We start from the raw sequence: 20,206 nt of genomic DNA, 5'->3' as shown, positions 1-20,206 counted from the left end.
CAGGGACCCTTGCACACAACAACAACTGACACCCCACGAAGCATGATTACCCATCGCGCCACAAAAGCCGCGGCCCTTGCAACGCAAGGGGAAACCCTACTTCAAGTCTCAGAGCGAGTGACGTCACTGATTGAAACGCGAAGTGTTTTATGGAGCGTTTGACAATGATGAGGGGTGGACGTTTGACCGCAGACCAATTACGGACGCAGGCAATGAGGCAGTGATCGCTGAAATCCTGGTTGAAGACAGCAGAGGTGTATTTGGAGGGCAGGTTGGTTAGGATGATATCTATGAGGGTGCCTGTGTTTACGGATTTGGGGGTTGTACCTGGTAGGTTCATTGATAATTTGTGTGAGATTGAGGGCATCAAGCTTAGATTGTAGGACGGCCGGGGTGTTAAGCACGTCCCAGTTTAGGTCACCTAACAGTACGAGCTCTGACAGTAGAGGGGGGGCAATCAATTCACATATGGTGTCCAGGGCACAACTGGGGGCAGAAGGTGGTCTATAGCAAGCGGCAACGGTGAGAGACTTGTTTCTGGAAAGGTGGATTTTTAAAAGTAGAAGCTCAAATTGTTTGGGCACAGACCTGGATAGTATGACAAAACTCTGCAGGCTATCTCTGCAGTAGATTGCAACTCAGCCCCCTTTGGCAGTTATATCTTGTCGGGAAAATGTTATAGTTAGGCATGGAAATTTCAGGGGTTTTGGTGGTCTTCCTAAGCCAGGATTCAGACACGGCTAGGACATCCAGGTTGGCATAGTGTGCTAAAGCAGTGAATAAAACAAACTTAGGGAGGAGGCTTCTAATGTTAACATGCGGGAAACCAAGGCTTTTATGGTTACAGAAGTCAACAAATGAGAGCGCCTGGGGAATGGGAGTGGAGCTAGACACTGCAGGGCCTGGATTAACCTCTACATCACCAGAGGAACAGAGGAGGAGTAGGATAAGGGTACGGCTAAAGGCTATAAGAACTGGCCGTCTAGTGCGTTCGGAACAGAGAGTAAAAGAAGCAGGTTTCTGGGCACGGAAGAATAGATTCAAGGCATAATGTACAGGCAAGGGTATGGTAGGATGTGAATACAGTGGAGGTAAACCTAGGCAGTGAGTGACAATGAGAGAGGTATTGTCTCTAGAGACACCATTTAAACCAGGTGAGGTCAACGCATGTGTGGGAGGGGGAACAAAAGGGTTAGCTAAGGCATATTGAGCAGGGCTGGAAGCTCTACAGTGAAATAAGACAATAATCACTAACCAAAACAGCAATGGACAAGGCGTATTGACATTAGGGAGAGGCATGCATAGCCGAGTGATCATGGAGTCTAGTGAGTAGCTAGGCAGGCTGGAGACACAGCGATTCAGACAGCTAGCAGGCCGGGGCTTGCAGGCTAGCAGAAGGGCCTTAAGGGGACGTCGCGATGTCAGTTGGAGCCCCCTCGTGCGGTTACGTTGGCAGATCAGTCGTGATGGATCGCCAGGGCTCCGTGTAGTAAAAGGGTCCAGGCCAATTGGCAAAATAGGTATTGTAGCCCAAGAAAATTGTCTGATGGACCTCTTCAGCTAACAGTCTGATATGCTCTAGACAGCTAGCGGGCCGCAGCTAGCAGGCTAGCAGATGGGCATTCAGGGGACGTCCCGACGGAGGAGCCCGTTGAAAACCCCCTCGGGTGGATTACGTCGGTAGACCAGTCGTGAAGGATCGGCGGGGTTCCATATCGGCAGTAAAAGGGGTCCAGGCCAATTGGCAAAATAGGTATTGTAGCACAAGGAGTGGCTGATGGACCTCTTCAGCTAGCCGGGAGATGGGCCTAGCATAGGCTAGCTCCAGGCTAATTGGTGCTTGCTTCGGTACAGAGACGTTAGCCAGGAGTAGCCACTCGAATAGCAGCTAGCTAGCTGCAATGATCCAGGTGAAAAGGTTCAGAGCTTGTGGTAGGAATCTGGAGATGTGGGGAAAAAGAGTCCGGTATGCTCAGGGTTGAATCGCGCTGTGCAGACTGGCAGGAGTTGTCCGGGCTAAAGGTTAGCTGATGACCGCTAGCAGTGGCTAGCTGACTACTAGCTAGTAGCAAGTTAGCTGGCTAGCTTCTGTTGGGGGTTCCAGTTCTAAAGTAAAGAAAATAGCAGATCCATACCACATTGGGTGTGGCGGGTTGCAGGAGAGTATGTTGGAGTTGAGGTTAAAAAATATTTTTTAAATATATACGAAATATTTGCGAAGAAAAAGACTACAGAGACCCAGATAACCTGAGCCTAAGCCTTCACTTTGGTGAATCGCTAAAACATTACAGAAATACACTACGAAAAAGAAGGAAGAGCACGTCAGAAATCAGCTCAATGTAATTGAAGAATCCATAGACTCTGACCACTTCTGGGAAAATTGGAAAACTCTAAACAAACAACAACACAAAGAGTTATCTATCCAAAACAGAGATGCATGGATAAACCACTTCTCCAATCTTTTTTGGCTCTATAACAAAGAACAAACAGCAAAAACATATACATGATCAAATACAAATCTAAGAATCAATGATTAAAGACTCCCAGAACACACTGGATTCTCTAATTACATTGAATGAAGTACAGCACAAAATACAAACCCTCCAACCCAAAAAGGCCTGTGGTGTTGATAGTATCTTAAATGAAATGATAAAATATACAAACCACAAATTCCAATTGGCTATATTTAAACTCTTTAACATTATCATCAGCTCTGGCATCTTCCACAATATTTGGAAGCAAGTGCTGATCACCCCAGTCCACAAAAGTGGAGAAAAATTTGACCCCAATAACTACCATGGGATATGCGTCAACAGCAACCCTGGGAAAATCCTCTGCATTATCATTAACAGCAGACTCATACATTTCCTCAGCGAAAACAATGTACTGAGCAAATGTCAAATTGACTTCTTACCAAATTATCACAAGACAGACCATGTATTCATCCTGCACACCGTAATTGACAAACAAACAAACAAGCCAAAACAAAGGTAAAGTCTTCTCATGCTTTGTTGATTTAAAAAAAGCTTTCAACTCAATTTGGCATGAGGGACTGCTATACAAATTGATGGAAAGTGGTGTTGGGGAGAAAACATACGACATTATTGTCACGATCCTCGTATTCTCCCTCATCGGAAGATATATCGAACTCACTCGATGACCAATACGCAGCAGGTTGACTGTTCCACATATTTATTTTAGATAGGAACGACAAAACAAAATAAATACGCAAAGGAGAAAGGTGACAGTTTCACAGGTGAAACGAAACACAGTGCAAATACAATTACCCACAAACATCGTGGGGGGAAAAGGAACTTAAATATGATTCCCCAATCAGAGGCAACTAGCGACAGCTGTCTCTGATTGGGAATCGACATAACCCAACATAGAAAATAAACTATAGAAATGCCACACCCTGACCAAAATAGAAGAGTTCACCTGGTCAGGGCGTGACAGTACCCCCCCTCCAACGGTGCGTACTCCCGGCGCACCAACCTAAAGTCTATTAGGGGGGGGACCCGGGTGGGCGCCTCACCCTCGGTGGAGGCTCTGGCCCCGGGCGTGTTTCTCCCCCTGCCTCCACCCTAGCCCTACCCCTCTGGCCCGGACTGGACCACGGTGGAGCGGCATGCTCAGGCTCCGGAGCAGAGCCGCCGACCGGAACAGGACTGATCACCGGTGGACCGGACACAGGCCGTGCCAGACTGTGGACACGCGCCGTGGGCCTGGTGCGGGGGACAGGGACGGGCCGGACAGGACCGGGGACACGCACCACCAACCTGGTGCGGGGAGCAGGGACGGGCCGGACTGGCCTGGGGACACGCACCACCAACCTGGTGCGGGGAGCAGGGACGGGCCGGACTGGACTGGGGACACGCACCACCGGCTTGGTGAGGGGAGCCGGGATGGGCCGGACAGGACTGGGGACACGCACCACTAACCTGGTGCGGGGAGCAGGAATGGGCCGGACAGGACTAGGGACATGCACTGTGGACTTGGTGCGGGGAGCAGGGACGGGCCAGACAGGACTGTGAACACGCACTGGTGAACTGAAGCGTGGAGCCGGTTTTGCCACTCGTCCTGGCTGGATGCCCTTCCTAGCACGGCATGTGCTGGGCATGTCCACCGGACGCACCGGGCTGTGCGGACGCACTGGCGACACAGCGCGCAACTCCGCCTCCCATGGCTCCTCCTCCAGATCTTCCTTCAGCAGGTCCTCAATAAACCACCTCATCTGCGTCTCCTCCTCTGCCGTCATCCCCCACGAGAGCAGTGGTCTGGGCTCCTCCTCTGCCCTTCCGGACCACCCCATTAGCCCCCCCCCAAAATTTTCTTGGGGGTGTCTTCCGGGCTTCCTCGACCGACGCCAGCGACCCCGTCTGCTGGCCGGCGTCTCCTCCATTAACCGGACCTCCCTCTTCCGCTGCTTGGTCCCTTGGTGGTGGGTAATTCTGTCACGTTCCTCGTATTCTCCCTCATCGGAAGATATATCGAACTCACTCGATAACCAATACGCAGCAGGTTGACTGTTCCACATATTTATTTTAGATAGGAACGACAAAACAAAATAAATACGCAAAGGAGAAAGGTGACAGTTTCACAGGTGAAACGAAACACAGTGCAAATACAATTACCCACAAACATCGTGGGGGGAAAAGGAACTTAAATATGATTCCCCAATCAGAGGCAACTAGCGACAGCTGTCTCTGATTGGGAATCGACATAACCCAACATAGAAAATAAACTATAGAAATGCCACACCCTGACCAAAATAGAAGAGTTCACCTGGTCAGGGCGTGACAATTATAAAATACATGTACACAAACAACAAGTGTGTGGTTAAAATTGGCAAAAAACACATTTCTTTCCACAGGGCCAGGAGGTGAGACAGGAATGCAACCCAATCCCCACCCTCTTCAACATATATATCAACGAATTGGCGAGGGCACTAGAACAGTCTGCAGCACCTGGCCTCACCCTAGTAAAATCAGAAGACAAATGTCTACTGTTTGCTGATGATCTGGTACTTCTGTCCCCAACCAAGGAGGGCCTTCAGCAGCACCTAGATCTTCTGCACAGATTCTGTCAGACCTGGACCCTGACAGTAAATTTCAGTAAGACAGAAATAACAATATTCCAAAAAAGGTCCAGTTGCCAGGACCACGAATACAAAATTCCATCTGGTCACCGTTGCCCTAGAGCACACAAAAAACTATACATACCTCGGCCAGGTAACTTCCACAAAGCTGTGAACGATCTGAGAGACAAGACAAGAAGGGTGTCACGTCCTGACCATAGAAAGCTCTTATTTTCTATGATAGAGTAGGTCAGGGCGTGACTGGGGGTTGATCTAGTTTATTTATTTCTATGTGGGGTTCTAGGTTTTATTTTCTATGTTGGTGATTTGTATGATTCCCAATTAGAGGCAGCTGGTAATCGTTGTCTCTAATTGGGGATCATACTTAAGTAGCTTGTTTTTCACTTGTGGGTGATGGGATATTGTTTATGTGTAGTTGCATTGTTAGTCATGGTTTGTTTATTCTTTATTTGTTTTGTATTTTTCTAAAGTTTCACTTTGTAATAAATTCTGTGGAACGCTACTCACGCTGCGCCTTGGTCCGATCATTATTATGACGAACGTGACAAAGGGCCTTCTATGCCATCAAAAGGAACATAAAATTTGACATGCCAATTAGGATCTGGCTAAAAATACTTGAATCAGTTATAGAACCCATTGCCCTTTATGTTTGTGAGGTCTGGGGTCTGCTCACCAACCAATAATTCACAAAATAGGACAAACACCAAATTGAGACTCATTTTGAGACTCATTTTGCAAAATTCTGCAAAAATATCCTCAGTGTACAACGTAAAACACCAAATAATGTATGCAGAGCAGAATTAGGCCGATACCCGCTAATTATCAAAATCCAGAAAAGAGCTGTTAAATTCTACAACCACCTAAAAGGAAGCGATTCACAAACCTTCCATAACAAAGCCATCACCGACAGAGAAATTAACCTGGAGAAGAGGCCCCTAAGCAAGCTGGTCCCGGGGCTCTTTTCACAAACACAAACAGACCCCACAGAGCCACAGCACAGCAACATAATTAGACCCAACCAAATCATGAGAAAACAAAAATATAATTACTTGACACATTGGAAAGAATTGACCCCCCAAAAATGGTTGGCCCTAAAGAGAAAGCACACAGTGGAAGAATACCTGAGCACTGTGACCGACCCACAATTAAGGAAATATTTGACTATGTACAGACTCAGTGAGCATAGCCTTGCTATTGAGAAAGGCCGCTGAAGGCAGACCTGGCTCTCAAGAGAAGACAGGCTATGTGCACACTACCCACAAAATGAGGTGGAGACTGAGCTGCACTTCCTAACCTCCTGCCAAATGTATGACCATATTAGAGACACATATTTCCCTCAGATTACACAGATCCATAAAGAATTTGAAAACAAATCCAAGTTTGATAAACTCCCATATCTATTGGGTGAAATATCACAGTGTGCAATCACAGCAGAAAGATTTGTGACCTGTTGCTACAAGAAAAGGGCAACCAGTGAAGAACAAACACCATTGTAAATACAACCTATATTTATGTTTATTTATTTTCCCTTTAACTATTTGCACATCATTACAACACTGTATATAGACATAATGACTTTTATAATGTCTTTATTATTTTGGATCTTTTGTGAGGGTAATGTTTAGTGTTAATTTTTTATTGTTTATTTCACTTTTGGTTATTACGTATTTCTCTTGCTTTGGCAATGTAAACATATGTTTGCCATGCCAATAAAGCCCCTTAAATTGAAATTGAGATGGAATTAAAGAGGGAAAAGAGAGTCAGTATGACAAAAAAACTGTAAAGAAAAAAGAATGAAATCCTCCTACCAGGATAAACCTGTCAGACGGGTTGTGCTTGATCATCTTGTGCTTGACCATTAATTGTTGACTCAGCAGAGCACAGCACATTCATTCCACAGAGACACATTATACCAGTGTGGCACACACTCACACACACACACCTAAATGCGTCTCTGCTACATTATCCAAGTGTCATTATTAATCTCAGACCCACCATGAATGGAAATGAGTACAGCTTTTACTGCCTTGGTGTGTTCCATCATAGTCAGTGGAGTGGAACCGTCAGAAACAGAAGGCTGAACAATTCAGAAACAGAAAGTCAAATCAAACAATTTCCTGTAAGTACGTCAGTAAATAAACACTGCGTTTCTCAGGCACGGGACACAAACAAGGGACTCTGGGGATGGTACATAAATCATAACACAAAGTGCAAAATAGACATATTACTGTATGTTTTTCTGACGTTAATGGAGACTCATTGACAGTATTTTGTCCTTCGGCACTTAGACCAGTTAAATCAATCATGGCCGTCTGTGGCCTACTCCAGTCAAGCACTCCTCTGTGCCTCGCCTTGGCAAACCTGGGAACACTTGTCGATTCTATTGACTTCATTTAGCCGGCTATTGACTTGATGTCAAACATTGCATTTATTGCTTCATTTCCTGGAATAAACTTGCTTGTCTTTTGAGATGTATGATCAAAACACTACAATGAAGAATAATTTTGGGCTGCTATTGTTACATTTTCTTCCCAAAGCACTTCCCAAAGTTGGAGGGAATTTGAAAGTGCAATGATATAACTACAGAATTCTACTCAACAATAACAAAAAGAGTAACACCAACTGATAACAATTTACTGAAAGCCTGCAGGTATAAGGAATTATAATGCAGAACCCCTTTATAATGTCTTATAACCATCTGATATATGTTTTTTGCCCAATCATAATCAATAAGGTAACGTCACCTCCACAAGAATGTTCTCTTATGGAGGGGAAAGGGGTGGAGAAATAGGGATACCCTTTTCAAGTCCCTGGCCAGAGTTAAGCTCTGCATACAGGAGAAGGATATTAGGCAGGGACAGGAGATGAGATGTGTGTGTGTGTGTGTGTGTGTGTGTGTGTGTGTGTGTGTGTGTGTGTGTGTGTGTGTGTGTGTGTGTGTGTGTGTGCGCTTGCATATGTGTGAGTGAAGGAAGGATTTGAGACTGTGGTCCACTGTAACTGCGGATGTCTTCTACAGGCCACTGTGTCTGAGGTCTACCACAATGAGCACCTTACTTTCCTCCTGCTCTAGAGGAGCTGGTTCTGTGAACTACGCTGGGATGGTGAGTAACCTTTGTCCCACACCTGCACATTGTGCTGCTTGCGTTAGCTCCCACTCAGAGATGACCCCTTGGCTTTAGCTCAGTGGGCTAGCATGATCTCGAGTTGCGCAGAAAACCTGGGCCAAAATTGAGGTACAACAGAATTGTCCAGATCTTTCACATCAGTGTGGATGAAGGAGAGTAGACAAGAAGAGGAGACAAGAGAAGGGGACAAGCAGAGGAGACAAGAAGAGGAGAGGAAACAATGAGAGAAAAGGACAAGAGGAGGCAAGGGGAGAACTCAAAGATTCAAGTCATTGCTTCTTGACAGCCAAGGCAGTTTGTTTCCAGTAAAGTGAATGCACTTGTGATCCACTTCTCCTTTCCAGGGGGCTCATTTATAAAGGTTGCTTAGGTACAAAAGAAGCCGTATGCCACTTTCTAAGCAAACTTTGGGATTTATGAAAAACAAACTTGACGGGAGAATTTGTGGACTTTGACCCATAGGTATGCACATAAACTGGAGAAATGAGAAACTGCGACTCCGATGGCAGAAGGTTGAAACTCGAGAAACGCTTGGAAATTGTTACCATTGTGTGAAATGTATCTAAATATTACCTCTCACGTATTATATGTGAAGAGTTCCCAGGAGTTCACACAAAGAAACACACAAAAAACATGATTTAGGATAAGAAATACATAAAGGAGAAATCTGTTTTTACAAATTTTAATTGGATCTGTAATTATTAAACAATACTTGCATGTTATGAAATGTATTCTCATAAATGATAAGGTGAACAGTAAGACAAATTACGTTTAAACTCATGCCGTTTTCGATGCCTCAGGCGGGAAGATACGAGTGCACAGTTTCATATATTGTTATCACATGTTCGTTGCGCAGAACTGTCAATGTGATAATGTCCCTGTCATTGTCAGTTACAATCATGGTAATTACCACAGCTGAAGGTGTTACGCATTTAGGTAGCTTTAACAATCAAATGGGTGGGTATAATTACAATGCGTAACGACGCACAATGGCTGCTTTGGCACTGTTGGAAGATTTGGCGAATGGAAGAATTCGGAGAGTGTGAATTTTCAGAGACCAGCAAGATTTACTGGCCAAAGATGATGAGTGGCTTATGAACAGGTGTAGTGCCGAAAAGCTCCCACCTGCCATAAAATAACATGGGCAACAATACCCGTAGCTCACTACTACAATATACACAACACAAAATAACATACAAACAATCTCGGACAAGGACATGAGGGGAAACAGAGGGTTAAATACACAACAGGTAATTAATGGGATTGGAACCAGGTGTGTGTGAAAACAAGACAAAACCAATGGATAATGAAAAATGGATCAGTGCTGGCTAGAAGACCAGTGACGTCGACCGCCAAGCACCACTTGAACAAGGAGGGGCATCGACTTCGGCAGAAGTCGTGACATAATAATATAAAAAATACGAAAAAATCAAATAAATGTATAATAATACAATAAACAAAACTATGACTGAATGTTCATCCATGAAGAATCCCCTCCCCAATATGTCCCTTCGCCCTAAATAGGACACCCCCAGCAACTCCACCATCCCATAAACCTCCCACCACCCCTCAACCACAAAACAAAATAATGATAATAATAATAGAAATTATTGACTACTTCAACTCACACCCTGCTGGAATCCCTGCATTCTCAGATTCCCCTCTATGAATCTCTATATTGTATTAATCGCTACACTTTATCAATAAAGTGTTTCAAAATGCTGTACTTGTATTAACATATATGTTCAGATCATTCCTGAGAGAGAAGGGGTGTAATATCTCCAGATGGGTGTGTGGTACCCTTCCTCACCCAAGATGTTACTTCTTGTGGGGTCTTTGCCTTGAAAGTAAGTATGAGAGTATAAGTAATGTACAATTAACCTACTGAAAGTATACTGACTAAAAGGCAAAACAGAACTGTCAAATTATATTATAGCTGTGTCGTTGTATACTTGCGAATTAGAATCTTCAGTGTAAAATCATTTTGTTGGGGAAAACTGAAATGCCCATAAAATAATGTACCCAGTTTGCTAAATGTGTTCTGAAGGAGAAGTCGATTGTCTTTTCAAATACGGACAAAGATGGTAACATCATGAGAGAATAAATAGCAGTAACTCTCCTCCAAAACACTGGTATGTTCAATTCCTAATTGAATATAATGTTTGATAAAAAACATTTATATGGATCTTTCAAGGTTATCTTTGATCCAACTTCTGACTAGACGGCCACTAAAACACATGTTTATGTATATTTTTTTAATATCACTTTTTTTTATATCACAACCAGGTAAGCTAGTTGAGAACAAGTTCTCATTTACAACTGCGACCTGGCCAAGATAAAGCAAAGCAGTGCGACACAAACAACAACACAGAGTTACACATGGAATAAACAAGCATACAGTCAATAACACAATAGAAAAAAAGAAAGTCTATATACAGTGTGTGCAAATGGCATGAGGAGGTAAGGCAATAAATAGGCCATAGTAGCAAAGTAATTACAATTTAGCAGATTAACACTGGAGTGATAGATGAGCAGATGATTATGATCAGATGATGGTGTGTAAGTAGTGATACTGGTGTGCAAAAGAGCAGCAAAGTGAATAAAAACAATATGGGGATGAGGTAGGTAGATTGGGTGGGCTATTTACAGATGGGCTATGTACAGCTGCAGCGATTGGTTAGCTGCTCAGATAACTGATGTTTAAAGTTAGTGAAGGAAATGTAAGTCTTCAGCTTCAGCGATTTTTGCAATTCGTTCCAGTCATTAACAGCAGAGAACTGGAAGGAAAGGCGGCCAAAGGGGGTGTTGGCTTTGGGGATGACCAGTGAGATATACCTGCTGGAGCGTGTGCTACGGGTGGGTGTTGTTATCGTGACCAGTGAGCTGAGATAAGGCGGCGCTTTACCTAGCATAGATTTATAGATGACCTGGAACCAGTGGGTCTGGCGACGAATATGTAGCGAGGGCCAGCCGACTAGAGCATACAAGTCGCAGTGGTGGGTGGTATAAGGAGCTTTGGTAACAAAACAGATGGCACTGTGATAGACTGCATCCAGTTTGCTGAGTAGAGTATTGGAAGCTATTTTGTAGATGACATCGCCAAAGTCGAGGATCGGTAGGATAGTCAGTTTTACTAGGGTAAGTTTGGTGGCGTGAGTGAAGGATGCTTTGTTGCGAAATAGAAAGCCGATTCTAGATTTCATTTTGGATTGGAGATGTTTAATATGAGTCTGGAAGGAGAGTTTACAGTCTAGCCAGACACCTAGGTATTTGTAGTTGTCCATGTATTCTAGGTCAGAACCGTCCAGAGTAGTGATGCTAGTCGGGCGGGCGGGTGTGGACAGCGAACGGTTGAAGAGCATGCATTTGGTTTTACTAGCGTTTAAGAGCAGTTGGAGGCCACGGAAGGAGTGTTGCATGGCATTGAAACTTGTTTGGAGGTTAGTTAACACAGTGTCCAAAGAAGGGCCAGATGTATACAGAATGGTGTCGTCTGCGTAGAGGTGGATCAGGGAATCACCCGCAGCAAGAGCGTCATCGTTGATGAATACAGAGAAGAGAGCCAGCCCGAGAATTGAACCCTGTGGCACCCCCATAGAGACTGCCAGAGGTCCGGACAACAGGCCCTCCAATTTGACACACTAATGAGGGAAATAAGTATTTGACCCCTCTGCAAAACATGACTTAGTACTTGGTGGCAAAACCCTTGTAGGCAATCACAGAGGTCAGACGTTTCTTGTAGTTGGCCACCAGGTTTGCATACATCTCAGGAGGGATTCTGGCCCACTCCTCTTTGCAGATATTCTCGAAGTCATTAAGGTTTCGAGGCTGACGTTTGGCAACTCGAACCTTCAGCTCCCTCCACAGATTTTCTATGGGATTAAGGTCTGGAGACTGGCTAGGCCACTCCAGGACCTTAATGTGCTTCTTCTTGAGCCACTCCTTTGTTGCCTTGGCTCTGTGTTTTGGGTCATTGTCATGCTGGAATACCCATCCATGACCCATTTTCAATGCCCTGGCTGAGGGAAGGAGGTTCTCACCAACGATTTGACGGTACATGGCCCCTTCCATCGTCCCGTTGATGCAGTGAAGTTGTCCTGTCCCGTTAGCAGAAAAACACCCCCAAAGCATAATGTTTCCACCTCCATGTTTGACAGTGGGGATGGTGTTCTTGGGGTCATAGGCAGCATTCCTCCTCCTTCAAACACGGTGAGTTGAGTTGATGCCAAAGAGCTCCATTTTGGTCTCATCTGACCACAACACTTTCACCCAGTTGTCCTCTGAATCATTCAGATGTTCATTGGCAAACTTCAGACGGGCATGTATATGTGCTTTCTTGAGCAGGGGGACCTTGCGGGCGCTGCAGGATTTCAGTCCTTCACGGCGTAGTGTGTTACCAATTGTTTTCTTGGTGACAATGGTCCCAGCTGCCTTGAGATAATTGACAAGATCCTCCCGTGTAGTTCTGGGCTGATTCCTTACGGTTCTCATGATCATTGCAACTCCACGAGGTGAGATCTTGCATGGAGCCCCAGGCCGAGGGAGATTGACAGTTCTTTTGTGTTTCTTCTATTTGCGAATAATCGCACCGACTGTTATCACCTTCTCACCAAGCTGCTTGGCGATGGTCTTGTAGCCCATCTCAGCCTTGTGTAGGTCTACAATCTTGTCCCTGACATCCTTGGAGAGCTCTTTGGTCTTGGCCATGGTGGAGAGTTTGGAATCTAATTGATTGATTTCTTCTGTGGACAGGTGTCTTTTATACAGGTAACAAACTGAGATTAGGAGCACTCCCTTTAAGAGTGTGCTCCTAATCTCAGCTCGTTACCTGTATAAAAGATACCTGGGAGCCAGAAATCTTTCTGATTGAGAGGGGGTCAAATACTTATTTCCCTCATTAAAATGCAAATCAATTTATAACATTTTTGACATGTGTTTTTCTGGATTTTTTTGTTGTTATTCTGTCTCTCACTGTTCAAATAAACCTACCATTAAAATGATAGACTGATAATTTCTTTGTCAGTGGGCAAACGTACAAAATCAGCAGGGGATCAAATACTTTTTTCCCTCACTGTACCTAGGTGTCTGGTTAGACTGTAAACTCTCCTTCCAGACCCATATTAAATATCTCCAATCCAAAATTAAATCTAGAATCGGCTTCCTATTTCGCAAACAAAGCATCCTTCACTCATGCTGCCAAACATACCCTCGAAAAACTGACTATCCTACCGATCCTTGACTTCGGCGATGTAATTTACAAAATAGCCTCCAACACTCTACTCAGCAAATTGGATGCAGTCTATCACAGTGTCATCCGTTTTGTCACCAATGCCCCATATACTTCCCACCACTGCGACCTGTATGCTCTCGTTGGCTGGCCCTCGCTTCATATTCGTCGCCAAACCCACTGGCTCCAGGTCATCTATAAGTCTTTGCTAGGTAAAGCCCCGCCTTATCTCAGCTCACTGATCACCATAGCAGCACCCACCCGTAGCACATTCTCCAGCAGGTATATTTCACTGGTCACCTCCAAAGCCAATTCCTCCTTTGGCCGCCTTTCCTTCCAGTTCTCTGCTGCCAATGACTGGAACGAATTGCAAAAATCACTGAAGCTGGAGACTCATATCTCCCTCACTAATTTTAAGCATCAACTTTAAGCATCTGAAGCTTACAGATCATTGCACCCGTACATAGCCCATATGTAAATAGCCCATCCAACTACCTCATCCCCATATTGTTATTTATTTTATTTATATATTTTTTATTTGCTCCTTTGCACCCAAGTATCTCTACTTGCACATTCATCTTCTACACGTCTATCACTTTATTTGCGAAATTGTAATTATTTTGCCACTACGGCCTATTTATTGCCTTACCTCCCTAATCTTACTTCATTTGCACACACTGTATATGGACTTTTCTATTGTGTTATTGACTGTACGTTTGTTTATTCCATGTGTAACTGTGTTGTTGTTTGTGTCACACTGCTTTGCTTTATCTTGGCCAGGTCGCAGTTGTAAATGAGAACTTGTTCTCAACTGGCCTACCTGGTTAAATAAAGGTGAAAAATATATATGTATTTTTTAAAGACACGGTTGTTGCATTCATCCATGTTCAGTCCTGTGGCCTTCACCAAGTGAGATCCTAAGTGAATATGTTATCATTAAAATGACATTATTTAACTCAATAAAATATGTATTCCATAAGGCCTTATTTTGAGGGCCGAGTTTTACCCTAATACAGTGGCTTGAAACATGTTTACAGTCCACATCAGGCCTGCAAGTAGGGTTTGAAAATTCCAGTAACTTTCCCAAAATTACCAGATGTTTTCACAGAAAACCTGGGAATTTTGGAAAAGTTATCAGAATTTTGCAACCCTACCTGCAAGTCACATAATGCTGACCGATTGAAATCCAGCCAGAGTTAGGATATCCAACAGTTGGAATTTATTCACCCGCAACCTGCATTTAGAATGACTGTTAGGGTTAGGAACATTGTAAGGTGACTACTTACACCTCAAGTCACTGGAACAACCCTTTCAGTAACAGGTGCAAAAAATCTAACTAACTGGATTAGTTTAGAAACATGCATGTTATTTATCTTTGGGTAGCATACAATAAATCAAAAACAGATATTAAAAACAATTCCCAAAAATCTATTGTTGTTTTACAGTAACTTGGATGCCAGTAAGTTACGGGAAGAAAATATGTTTTATGGTGTTTGCTGTTACTGTAATCCAGTGATGGTACCATTACTGGTACTGTAATCTATTGTAATAAAATATTACATTTATAATATTTTTTCTCTTGCTTCAGAGGATGTGCTTTGATTTTGTTGCCCGTGTGCTTTTTGTATGGCTTTCTAGTTTGAATATTCACAAATACAGTAAGTGAACTGATAGTGTTTTATGTAGTATTTTTTTTACCCACAATGCTATGTAATTTACGGTAATCTACTGTATTCAGTTTATACAGTATATTACTGTTGATTATACAGTAATTTACTGTGAACATTATAGGATTTTTTGTTGTTGTGTAGCTGTCTGTTAGAATATAACAAATATGAGAGACAGTGCCCTGCTTTTTAAAATGAACATAAAATGAAGTAGAGCACACTCACATAACAAATGTTTTGCTGTATACCGTGGCACATCCTCAACAGATAACTCAACTTCAACTGGATTTCAATCGATTGAGAATGTTTCCTCCTTTATCTGATTGGTTGGAATAGCAGCTTTGTGAGCCCGTTTCACAGCAACTCTCCTGGCTTACTGATATGAATTGCCTTTGCAAATGAACCCTGCAGCACACATACACAATACAGCATGTAAACTCATGATAATAATCAATATGAAAATATTCATAACAAAGCTCAGTTAATAAATTACATAGGTTACCAAAGTAAATTATCTATTGTCTTCCTATTGATCTAAACTATCGTTACCATGAATATCACATTTCGGTCACAAACCATTGCACTGGAGGTTGGACATATTTTAGAGGAGTATCAACCAGAGACCAAGGATGCGTCCCAAATGGCACCGTATTCCCTTTATAGTGCACTACTTATGACTGGGGCCTATAGGCTCTAGGCTCTCATTATAGGCTTTCATTTGAGACGCAAACCCAAGAGCCAAGCCTTTAGTCCAGACTGGGAGGATCAGCCCTGAGTAGTACCGTCCAAACATCTGGGCTGTTCTGGCACTATTAGAAACAGACTGCCTGGCCATGGTCTACATCTGGGGAGTGTGTGTGTGTGTGTGTGGATCAACCATGTGAATCCATTTATGGAGACATTAGATCTTTTCCTAATTTTCCCACCAGTGAGATTTGGAGCAGTGTTCTACCTTTCCCATGGTAATGGAATACTGATTTTGTAACGATAGCACGTTATAAGATGTGAGTGGTTAACGGATGCTTTCCTTTCCCCTTGCCTAAGAACGGCTTGATTATATTTCTCTCACAGACGCACACACACTGCTATGACAAGTTGTTGAGGTCAAGAGTGTATAACAGAGTTCTTATATCTGCAGATAAGATCTAGACCCTGTAATGAGAGAGCCTTGAGTGCAGAAATCTGTTTCCCAGCCACTGTATCTCTACTCAGAGACAACTTATTCAGGAAACTATCCAAATCAATTTCCTGAATGAGTTGTGGCTAATTACACTTTGAATAAAAATGTCCCATAACCATAGATCTAGGATTAGCTGTCCCTCCCAAACCCTAACCTCAATGATTAGGTGGTAAACACATAACCAACCTTGGATTATGATGTCCTTCCAATGGTGGATGCAGAACCAGGCCAGCCTAGTACAGCTCAGTTTGGCGCTATAGTGTGAATCACGCACAACAGTATTGGGTCTGAGAATAAAGCTTTAGCCTTTGACATTGTTTCATTGACAGGATGAACCCTTTAAGAAGCTCCATCTCCATATCAAGGGGTGCTGCAATATGCTCTCCCCCTGTCTGACCCTTTCTCCTGTTCAAATTGCCATCGATAAAATGCAATTGTGTTCATTGTCCATAGCTTATGCCTGCCCATACCCTAACCCCACCGCCACAATGGGGCACTCTGTTCACAACGTTGACATCAGCAAACCACTCGCCCACACAACGCCATACACAGTCTGCAGTTGTGAGGCCGGTTGGACGTTCTGCGAAATTCTCTAAAATGACGTTGGAGGCATTAAATTAACATGAAATTATCTGGCAACAGCTCTGGTGGACATTCCAGCAGTCAGCATGACAATTCCAAACTTCGCCAAAACTTGAAACATTGTGTTGTGTGACAAAACGGAATATTTTAGTGGCCTTTTGTCCCCAGCACAAGGTGCACCTGTGTAATTATCATGCTGTTTCATCAGCTTCTTGATATGCCACACCTGTCAGGTGGAAGGATTATCTTGGCAAAGGAGAAACGCTCACTAAGGGATGTAAACAAATTTCTGAACAACATTTTAGAGAAATATGCTTTTTGTGCATATGGACACTTTCTGGGATTTTGTATTTCAGCTCATGAAACCAACACTTTACATGTTGTGTTTATATTTTTGTTCAGTGTAGGTTCTACTACAGTACTACCACTACTAGTATAGGGCACTACATTTGACCAGAGCCCAACCCCCTGTTCCCTACCGTGCACATATTTTGACCAGAGCCCTAGTAGCCAGTAAGTAAGCCTTGACTAAGTAAGCCTTGTCCAAGCCAGAACATCTCATAGGCTCCTGCCCTATCTCCTGTTTCTGTAGCATGAAGCAGATTGATGTACGTGTACACCCCCTAGACAGGCTGCTAGTCTGTCACGGGGGCTTACCCCCAAGCCATCTCCCAATTGCTGAGTACCAAGCAAAGGCATCAGGTCCCATTTTTAAAGTCTTTGGTGTGACTCGGCCGGGGATCGAACACCAAACCTTCCAATCTCAAAGCAGACACTAACCACAAGGTTACCGAGTTGGTCACCTACTAGCTTGTGAACTAGAATAATACCCAAGAGTCAATTGCAGACGCAGTCATCCTCTCACTTCTCCAGAAATTTCCAAGGAACATTGTTAAGAGTTGTGGCACGTGGAGGAGAGGTCCATTCAGTACTGTAGTGCTTGAGGAACAAAATTAGGCCATGGATTATTGGAAGCTCTCACACGGTAGACAGGGACAAAAAAATGTATTACAAGACATGTTGATACAATTAGGCTGAGGGAATGAGGTATGCTAAGTAGTGAAATGGAGGTATAGTAAGTAATGACATTTAGCAGATGCTTTGGGTGGCCTTGGGAATTGAACCCAAAATCCTGGCTTTGCAAGTGCCATGATATACCAACTGCGCAAATACAGCAGATATGGATAGATGTCAGAATTCACATGCTGTTATCAAGCAAAATTATAGCTTATTTTAAATGCCCAATGCAGTCAAAAACTAGATTTTCCTGTGTAATTAAAAAATATATATATTTCCACAATATGAGGTTGGAAAAATACTGTGAAAATTATGATAATGCCCTTTTAGTGTAAGATCTATTTGAAGAGGCCGCATTAAATTTCAGCCTGTTTTGATGGGATGGCGTTTTGGCCTGACATCACCTGATGGTAAATTATATAATAGACCAATAAGAAGAGTTCCAAGCCTCTAAGCCAATAACAGCACATTTTCAGTTTTCCCCTCCCCACTCAGACAGTCTTAGCAAAATTCTTGCTTGAGAAATTGCACTTCGCTAAGAAGCTATTTTAGTTTATTTTTGATAATTTTAATTTAAAACAATCACTCTAAAGGTACTTAATTGTTAGCCAGAAATGATTTGATATTGAGTTAAAACTGCTGCATTGGACCTTTAAGCTACATCCAAGTACAATGACAACTGCTGAACCTGTAATGGCTGCATCCACATTAGACATTTCACAGATGCTCTTTACACAGACAAACGACCAGTTCTTGTAATCATTTTTTTTTTACTATTCATTCAAACAAGTTAAGACAGCCATATGTTAGATTATTCCAGCCCTCCAATATAGTAATTAAAAGTTTTTCTGCAACAGCTGTGCAATTTAAAAGAAATACAAAAAAAAGAGAAATGGCAACCATAAACCAAAATTCTATATGCCCTTCCCCTGCTACCATACAGCATGTTTGACATGCTATTTGCATACTTATGTCAAAGCTGATCTTGAATGAACATGAAAGTAATCCATTTTATAGTTTCTCATCAACGGGGAGTGTTCAGTATTAGATCATTTAGTAAAAGATGCGTTGTAACATTGATGCCAGAATGCATGTGCCCATAGAAGAGGTGGCGAGGAGAGAGTGCCTTCAGAAAGTATTCACGCCACTTGACTTTTTCCACATTTTGTTGTGTTAGTCTGCATTTAAAATGGATTAAATTGAGATTTGTTTGTCACTCGCCTACACACAGTACCCCATAATGTCAAATTGGAATTATGTTTTTAGAAATTTTTACAAATGAATATAAAATTATAAGCTGAAATATCTTGAGTCATTAAATATTCAACCCCTTTGTTATGGCAAAACTAAATAAGTTCAGGAGTAAAACTGTGCTTAAGTCACAAACTGCATGAATTCACTGTGTGCAATAATATTGTTTAACATGATTTTTGAATGACTACCTCATCTCTGTACCACACACACGTACAATTATCTGTAAGGTACCTCAGTCGAGCAGAGACCTTCAAACAAAGATTCAACAACAAAGGCCAGGGAGTTTTTCCAATGCCTGGCAGAGGCACCTATTGGTACATAATTGGGGTATATATCTTTTGGCCATGTGAAACCACTCTTAAATTTGGCCCATGGAGCTGGTAGGCAGCCATATTGGAAAACTGCTGCCCTAGAGTGTTTCAGCTACTGTAGATACGGAAAAATAAAAAAAGCAGACATTGAATATCCCTTTGAGCATGGTGAAGTAAATTACACTTTGGATGGTGTATCAATACACCCAGTCACTACAAAAATACAGGCGCTCTTCCTAACCCATTTGCCGGAGAGGAAGGAAACCGCAAAGGATTTCACCATGAGGCCAATGGTGACTTTAAAACAGTTACACAGTTTAATGGCTGTGATAGGGGGAAAAAAACTGAGGATGTATCAACAACATTGTAGTTACTCCACAATACTAACCTATTTGCTGAGTGCAAAGAAGGAATGCTGTACAGAAGAAAAATATTTTCCAAACATGCATTCTGTTTGCAACAAGGCACTAAAGTAATACTGCAAAACATGTGGCAAAGAAATTTACTTTATGTCCTGAATACAAAGCGTTAGATTTGGGGCAAATCCAATGCAACACATTACTGATTACCACTCTCCATATCTTCAAGCATAGTGGTAGTTACATCATGTTATGGGTATGCTTGTAATCGTTAAGGCCTGGAGAGTTTATCAGGATAAAAACATTTACTAAATGGAGCTAAGGGTAAGCAAAATCCTAGAGGAAAACCTGGTTCAGTCTGCTTTCCAACAGATACTGGAAGA

This window comes from Salmo trutta, chromosome 18, assembly GCF_901001165.1.
Source record: "Salmo trutta chromosome 18, fSalTru1.1, whole genome shotgun sequence".
In the NCBI taxonomy this organism is placed as follows: domain Eukaryota; kingdom Metazoa; phylum Chordata; class Actinopteri; order Salmoniformes; family Salmonidae; genus Salmo; species Salmo trutta.
Note: the sequence above shows the minus strand (reverse complement) of the source record.